This window comes from Monopterus albus, unplaced genomic scaffold, assembly GCF_001952655.1.
Source record: "Monopterus albus unplaced genomic scaffold, M_albus_1.0 scaffold99.1, whole genome shotgun sequence".
Lineage (NCBI taxonomy): Eukaryota > Metazoa > Chordata > Actinopteri > Synbranchiformes > Synbranchidae > Monopterus > Monopterus albus.
Genome location: NW_018127979.1, coordinates 373,495 through 382,017, shown reverse-complemented (window position 1 = coordinate 382,017; position 8,523 = coordinate 373,495). Strand labels below are relative to the sequence as shown.

The following is an 8,523-nucleotide window of genomic DNA, read 5'->3' as shown; positions in this document are numbered from 1 at the left end:
CCTGACTTTTCTGATGACAGTACATTTAATCCATTGTTCATGACTTCATAAAAAATGAAGGGCTGACAATTTCAGACATCAAAACATTAAGTTGGGTGATGTGTCTGCGTAGCTGTGTGTTTTCATAACCAAAATGTCTCAAGGCATTATTAACAAAAATCTTCTGCTCAGTTTTGCATTTCCAAGGCCAATAAAAGCAGCAGTGAAGAGGCTGCACTGGTGCTGACACAGCACACGCAGTGCAGACAGCCATCTAGTGTTGGAAAGGAGCAGATGCATGAATCCAGAAAAGGAGGAAAGCACTTCATTGCAGCCTATATGATGTGTTTATACCTTCACTTGGTTTTAAGGGCCATAAATGAGGGATATTTTAGTTGGAGCAGATAAACAGGGGAAAAAAATCACAATAAAGTAACAAAACCTGGATCAAGCTCTGAGTTATTTGTTGTGTGCCATCATTATACATAGACATCGGAAGAAACACTCTGTTTTGTACTTTGGACCCAGGCACAGGCGGCACACTAATGGTCAGAACTTGTCCTTTCAGCCCACACAGAACACAACGCCTGGTTTAGCCTAACAGAGCTTAACCTCTTCCAGGGACACTACTGAAATAACAAGGCATCGGCTTCTGGATTCTGTGTCCACCTCTTTTACAAGAAACCATTCTTTGCTACTACCTTATACCCCTGTTTGCATCCACAAAAACAGTGTTTTCATAAATGAATGCAAACCAAATAAAGAAAGATCATAAAAAAAATGTCTGCTATTGTTTGCATACGGAGCATATGAATATGTATATTTGCTGAGCATTCAAAGACTCAAAGGGAAGCAGAACCTGTTGTCGACTCAGCCCCTTTTTTCCCTGCTGTGAAGACCCTGCTCCCTTAATAATCACACATCATTATGACAATAGATGTTAAGCAAAACACATAACCCATGTGCAAATCACACAAGCACATAAATACTGTACACTGTGCATATCATCACAGACTGCTTCACCTAATCTATGAGGAAGAACTATTTCTGTCTTGTTTATGAACTTAAAACGAATTATCAGACACATTTTTATAGTTTATCCCCTCATTCTCCTTGCTGCTATAAAGGCCTCAGCCCCTGTAGTTGTGCACATACAGGCCAGCCCCTACAACTAATTGCTTTTCATTGATCCTGTCCGATCAGGTGCCCAGTGTCCATCCTTTTTGAGTGCTGTCTCCCGAGCACATCTGCCAGTTCTGATCTGAGAAGTGTGCATCTTTTTCAGTGCTTATAAAAACACCCAGACACAAAAACAACAAGGCAGCGGAGGATCGTTCCACTGAAAACCTGCATGAGGGGAACATTTACATGTCTATTACTGTTCTCGCACATGAAACAGGATATACCCTGGCCTGTTGTCAGTTCCCGTGCAAACCAGATGTGAACATTTGTGTTCATTTTATAGCTTTATGTATGTTCAATGCATTGCGAACAGGCTGCAACACAGCAAAGCTTCATTAGCTAAAGACAGAGAGATTCTGTCTTGAACAAGAAGGAATACAATAATGAGTCTGTTTAATTTAGAGAACAGACAGTGGGGCTCATCCTGTAATGTGAACCAGATCAAGGATTTGGGACAGAAGCCTCAAGCTCCTCCTAAAGCTTAAATGATGGCAGCATCAGACGTGAAGGCCAGTGTGTGTTGGCAGGCACCAAGCTGGGCTTCTGAGAGATTTTACAGTTTATATGACTATCTATGGACAACACATAGCACTAAATATATTTTCTTTTTTGTAATACCCTGAACCTGGACTATAACCATGAGCCTGCACACTGACACACAACACACACACAATTCCTCTGTCTCTGAGGGGCCACATATCACAGTGTTGATTTAATATGCAAGCCAATTACTGCTGGTCACTGAAAAGAGACTGAAGAGACCATCTTAACTCGTTCCTTCTCATCAAGGTGACAGTTATTTCTTTTATTTTTTATTTCCTGTATTGATGGAGCCATTGATAAAGGCTCAACTGTGTTGGGATGTTCATTAAAAATGTTAACTTTTGATCCATAAAGTGTGTATGGGTTAATCTGAAACTAAATTACTCTAACTTCATGTATTATAATACCAACCCATGTCTGGAAAGAAATGGTAACCTTAACTACTCACTTTCAGAGTTAACTTTTCATTGTTCCAAGAGTTACTATAACATTATGTAACAAAACAGAGAGATATTTCAGTCCCTTAGCTCACGTTTTGTTCCTGTTCTCTTCTTGGTCTACAAATTGTTTTGTTGTGGATGTAAGGAGACACAAAATGAGTACTGAAATTAAGGCTTTTATTCAGTCATTTTTGTGAGTTTTACAACAACTGACTCTCAGCCAACAAACTGTTGCCCCAGTGCATGGCCTAAAAACAGCAAGAAGAAGCTCTATGATCTATTTATTTCATTTCATGTATACTCTGTTTCATATATGTGGTATAAGGAGGTGATCAACTGGGCTGCTGCCGACTCCCTTCGAGGCTTCCCCTGATTTTTCCCGTGCATTATTCAGTCTTTTCCCGCAGTAACAGCCGCCCTCTACATGCAGACACACCAACCACTAACACACTACTCTAATGTGATGTAAAAATGAATGATGAAATTCAAGGAGGCCAAATGAAAGAGAAACTAATGTGTGTTTGAGTGTGCACGTGTGTGTGCATGCATCAGGAACCCTTGTGTAAGCTTGTGTGTGTTCAAAGGTGAGGCCTTGGGTCATGGAGAATAGGATTCCCTTACCTCCTATGAGTACAGAGGAGGATAAAATCCATCTGTAATGACCTTGGTATAATGAAGGCCTCGCTGATTTCCATAATTTTCTTGCTTTCATGCCACAAATCTGTTATTCCATAGGAAAGAAAAAGAAGGAAAAGAGACCTTTGTCTGCTGAATCAGCCAACAACTTTTCCTCAGAATCGAACACAAAATCTTTTTCCCATGTTCAAGTCATTATGCAAACGATTATTATCTTGAGGCAAATTAATAGATGAAACACATTTTTCTAAACGGGCTGGCCGTTCTTTTCGGTGACCAATTTACGTGCAATTTCCTTAATTCACAAAGCTATTTAGAAAGTGATGTAATGCTTGTTTCTTTTAATCTTGAAAGTAAAGGCAGCTTGTTGTCTAGGGCTGCTCAGTGCAGTTACTATGGCACAGCAAAATGAAAGGCTTCAAAAAAAGCTTTTCCGCTTGGAGTTGATGTGGTGCTATGGCCGACCTCCAAATGTGATTAGACTGCAGTGAACACAACAATAGCAAACAATAAACAACTGGTAAATGGTGTGATCCTCTGTTCCAGTAAAATCCTTCTTGATTTGCTGTGAATTGTTAGCATTACCATTTCTGTGCGACATGTCCCTCTGAGACTATCAAAACACTCCTGCTCCATCCTGATAAGCTTGTCTCATTAAAGGAGAAGCAAAGGCCAGTGTGTGACATAGAGTACATTCACTTCTAACTCATGCCATCTGTGGGCCTGATATAAGATGACTGTACTTGAGTGAATATTGTTTATGAGTGTGCATGTCTATCTTTGTGGGCAAGGGGAAAGGGTGAAAGGTGTAGCCCTGAAGCATCCCAGGTGCAGGGTGCCCCCTACAGGCAGCTGTTACACATTCTACGTTCTTGTGTAGCAGTACTAGCGTGAAGAACATGTTCAGGTTTTGTAAAGACCATCAGTGTTAAGATGTCTTGAGAAACGTCATATTTCAAATCAGTTATACACCACACACGGCCACATATCTGTTGACATAAAGGTAGTTGTCTTCGCCAGACTCACAGCCAGGTTTTCCTGCTTAAGCTCTCCAACTCCACACATGCCACCTCTTTCATTAATATGTGATGAGAGAGAAAATCTCCAAAGACCCCAATAGGCAGATGCATTGTTTCTCTTTTAAAGTCATCTCAGATGGAAGGAGCAAACTTCAGAGCCCCAGTGAAGTGTCTAATGAAAGAAGTCTCCTCCTCTGCGGCTCCATTTCGCACAGTGTATTAGGAATCTAAATGTTGACTGAAGACAGTTTGATTCTCTGTCTGTGATTTTCTTAAGGAATAAAAACTGTAGCATGTTTACAGTGTAGCCATGAAAGAGCTATGAGAAGGCTCATCACTACCAGATGCCATTTTGGGAGGCAGAAAGTGAGGTTCATACCACAGTTCATTTGAAAGCCATATCAAACAAAGAATGTTTAAGACCAAGATCAAAGCTATTTTTGGTCAAAAATATCACTAGACCAGCAACATTCTTGTAAAATTGCTGCTTTATACAAGCGGTTATTTCAACATTATCTGGCTATTATTGGAAATCAGACACAGGAGATAATCTAGTACAAATCTATTCTTTTTGTTAACTGTGGAGTAGTAGTGTGTACTAAATCTAGGCTGTGGCAGAAAACATGAGTGACATTTCTGAACTCGCCCAGGTAACTGAGGTGAGTAACATGTACTGACTAAAGCAGCCAGTAGAATATATTTATTTTTCCTTTCCATTGTTATGTTGCTTATTATTCTGAGCTGTGCAACAAATCAGAGATGCCCTTTAAAATAATCGCAGGTGGGTGTAAAATTATTTATATTTGTATGAGTTTTATAGTTTTAAAGTCACTTTATATACATAAGTGGAATATTAGTGCTCAGGCAGCAAAAATTACTTTTGTGACATCTTTTTGAAATTATTCCTCAGTTCACAGAGTGAAAATGATATGTTTAAAACATATAACAACTAGGGATCTCAGTCTAGTTTCTTCTCACTCACAGCTCTTTGTTTAAATCCAGGCAGACTTGTTCTTCACTGTCTGGGTAGGAGGAGAAGATGACTGGGGCAGATGAAAACGTGAATGTGGCTCTAAATGCTCACTCATGACTGTGTCAGTACTACATTCACATTTAGCTCTGCTGCAAAGGTTCAGCACAGAGGTCCAATACATACAAGGTTAAAACCAACTTAATTATTATAACTGATTTTACAATTAATGGTGTAAATTTTGGTTTTCTACAGACCACTGATATTGGGTCATGACCAAAACACTGCTGTGGCAAGTTGTTCATATAATCACACCTCAGACTAATTAAGATGAAAAACCTTTTTCTATTATATACAATGGTTTCTCTCTCTGTCGCTGCGTCTCAGTCTGAAGAAGGCTAATCCATCACCAGACATTCAGAAGGATGCCTCTATTTTATGTATCTGGTTTACAAAATGGGGTAGCAAAAATATAACAGTCCTTTCAGGAACAAAGCTTTTATTGGTCACAAAACTTTATATTCTGTACAAACTCATGTACTACTAATGATCATATTCACAACTCAGTGTGTTTCTCTTTATTCACAAAAAAACTTTGATAAGCCTTTTCAGATGTCCATGCTTTCCATATACAGTTTATGTTTAGACAGGTATGAATCCAAAAGCATGAAAAAGTAAAATCATAAAATAGCCAAAACTAAAATTCAATTCCAAAATATTATAACCATTATGTATGTTTCAAAGTAGATTCAAACAATTGTATTTCTGTAAGTATTTCTGAGTAATATAAATTGCATGCAGAAACATAAAAATAAAAAGACAGAAATATTTAAAAACTGAGAAAACCTACAAAGATTAATTTTGGAATATTTGTAGAAGAAAAGGAATACATACATACACAGACTACAGTATCATCCAAATACCTCTCTACAGCGTTTAGCTACAGCACAACACTTTCAGCTTTATTCGCTCTCCTTATTAGAGCAGATTGCTTCACAGAGCGTCCATATAGCATAGCTGACAGCAGTAACGGAGAGATGCACACATGAACTTCTCACTAACACGTTCCTACGCTAACCAGCTGTCCCCCTGTGGTTTCAGCCTCGGCCAAACCTTTGAAATGTCCTTCAAGGCATGAAAAAACAACATGCTCATTGCTTTGGGTAAAATCCTATTTGTACACTGTAATTACGCTTTGAAAAGTTGCAAAGTTTAAAGTTTCAAGACCTACAGTAGACTTTTTCTCTTCTGATTTATGATATTGATTAGGCTCAAAAATACATTTAAGACTCACTGTTCTAAAGAGCAAAAAGGTTTCTCATTACGTATTGTGCCTCAGATGACTTTGAATGTTTCATATTTGATTTAATGGACAGTTCAGTCAATAATTTCAACACTGTCCAGCCACCATTACTGTGGTCTTAAATAAAAGGCCACAGGCACTTTGAGTATTGGCTATTAACAAGACAGAGGTTTGAAATGATACTGTAGGTGTCCCTAATTTCCTTCATGCTGAAAATATAGAGAAACATACTAAACCCATGTAAGGTCATTTTTGGTAGGTCAACATACAGCTGTGTTATAGTCTTCATAGGAAATCTTTTCATTTTTTGCTTCAAAGTTGTCTTCAAAAACACACACAGTAACATTCTTCATGCTGCATCTCAGCAAAGATGTCCGTGTAAAACAAAACAAGCATTAGCAATAAATAATTACATAACAAATGGCACAGAAAAATGTTAATGAAAAAACAGGCTAAATGTTTTGATTAGGGCTATAATTTGTCATTGATAAAGGTGACATAGTATTAGCCTAGACACAATTTGTTATGTTGCCTACATGATAAGTATAATTACCTGGCAACACTGATTTCACATAAAAATGCAGTAACTAAGTTTTTTTCAAGGCAATGCTTGTGTACATAAAATTAACAGCAAGTAAAACTGTTATTGTACCCTTAATGCCTGACCTTGTGATCATGAAATCTGTTTCAGTAATGCTACACGTTAGCTACTGAAGTGTAACTAACTGTAAGCGTAAATGTGTTTCCTGATCTTTAAATACACCGTGAAGCTTCCTTGGGACTGGTATAAAATGCAGAGTTGGAAAGTCCCTTCTTGTTGAAAACAATCCACTACATTTTTCTCTCTGAGCATCAAATGAGGTGCCCATTATTTAAACTGACCTTTTCTCGTGTTGCTTGCTTTCCATGCTGAGGATGCAGTGAGGGAGCCACAATGTCTGGACCTCTCCTCCCTGCAGAAATCAATAAGGATGTTCAGCTCCATTCACACCAGGTGCTCAGTCCAGCTGCTTCGAAGCTTCGAGGAGTATGGGTACGAGGAAAGAAAAGAGAGCAGAATGAGGCACAGATGTATCATTGTTATTCAAGCAAAGAGAGTCAGGATCAAGTTCATAAGAGGCTAAATTGAATACACAGGATCGATTTCCTGGAAATGAGTACTACCAGCTCAAATTTGGATGTTGCATTGCATAAAAAACAAGTCAATAATAAATTAATAAAACTATGTAGATGGCTATTATAAATATGAAGAACACAGAATATAATTGTGTTAAACAAGATAAGCTTGCATGTGTCTCAACTTGCAAACATCAACATTGCATGTCATACATGGGCTGCATTAATGATTGTTTCATTATTGAATAATTGCAAAAATATTTTCTTATATTAATTGTATAAAATGTCAGAAAGGTAGTGAAAATGCTTCTTCTTATTCTTATTATTATTATTCCCAAAAGTCCAATGTCAAAGTGTTGAAATGTCTTGTTTATTGCACAAACAGGCTGAAACCCCAAAATACTGAATTTACTACAGTATCATAGACAACAAAGAAATACATCAAATCATCATATATGAGTGGCTGAGCCAACAAATATTTGGCAAATGTACTTAAAATGACTAGAATTGCCACAATGACTGCAGATTAATTTACTGCTTGTCAACTAACTAATTAATTGACTTTATATCAGTACCTTAAGAACAAGACAAAGGTGTTGGTAGCCTACTGAATAAGTTTATTAAGTTCATTTAGTGTGCTACAAAAGTTCAATTTGAGGTAATTTAAAGGAGTATTTTTATCTATTGGAGAGAACTGAGCATCACGCAATTGAAAGCCAGTTAGGCTAGATTTGACATTTAAAATACACAATAAATGTTTGTAACATTACAGTCAATTGCTTAGCAGAAGATTGAGTTTTTAAATTCACCAATATAAATCATACTTTATTTTACATGCCATTACACCTTGTTGATAATAGGCTTTACTTTGTGAAAGCATTTGGATGCAGTACTTGATTTGTTTCTCAGGGATTAATTGTGGGAGGATTATCTTGTTCCTGATTGTATCTTAAATACTATATTTTGTCTAGTTTTTAGGTACTTGGAATTTGTCTCTCACGATATGTGTGTGGTATTTGTTCTTATGGTGTTTTGTTACTTGCTCTCTATTGCTGCACAGGAATTTCCCCATTGTGGGATCAATAAAGTCTTACCTTACCTTACCTTTTAGCCTATCAGTGACGACTTTTTAGGAACGTTAGACCACAATATTCCAACTTTTACTCAAGAAAAAGCTCTGAATACGTATTCCAATACTTACAACTGGGGTGTTTTGGAAGCCGAGGCAACGGTGGAGTGGATAAATGTGTACGTACACCACAGTGGGTAATACCTATCCGATGGACGATAAACTCTCTTTTCCTGAGGGAGAAACCGGTGGGTGGGATGAACTCT

General features: G+C 37.7%; 1 long non-coding RNA gene across 1 annotated transcript; it reads right to left on the bottom strand.

The window, feature by feature from the left end:
• Positions 1 to 5,264: 5,264 nt before the first annotated feature.
• Positions 5,265 to 8,470, bottom strand: LOC109965451 (uncharacterized). Its single transcript, XR_002275640.1, has 3 exons — positions 8,390 to 8,470; positions 6,955 to 7,090; positions 5,265 to 6,426 (listed from the first exon to the last, which is right to left on the bottom strand). It is a non-coding gene; the product is annotated as an uncharacterized LOC109965451 (long non-coding RNA).
• Between the last annotated feature and the right edge of the window lie 53 nt (positions 8,471 to 8,523).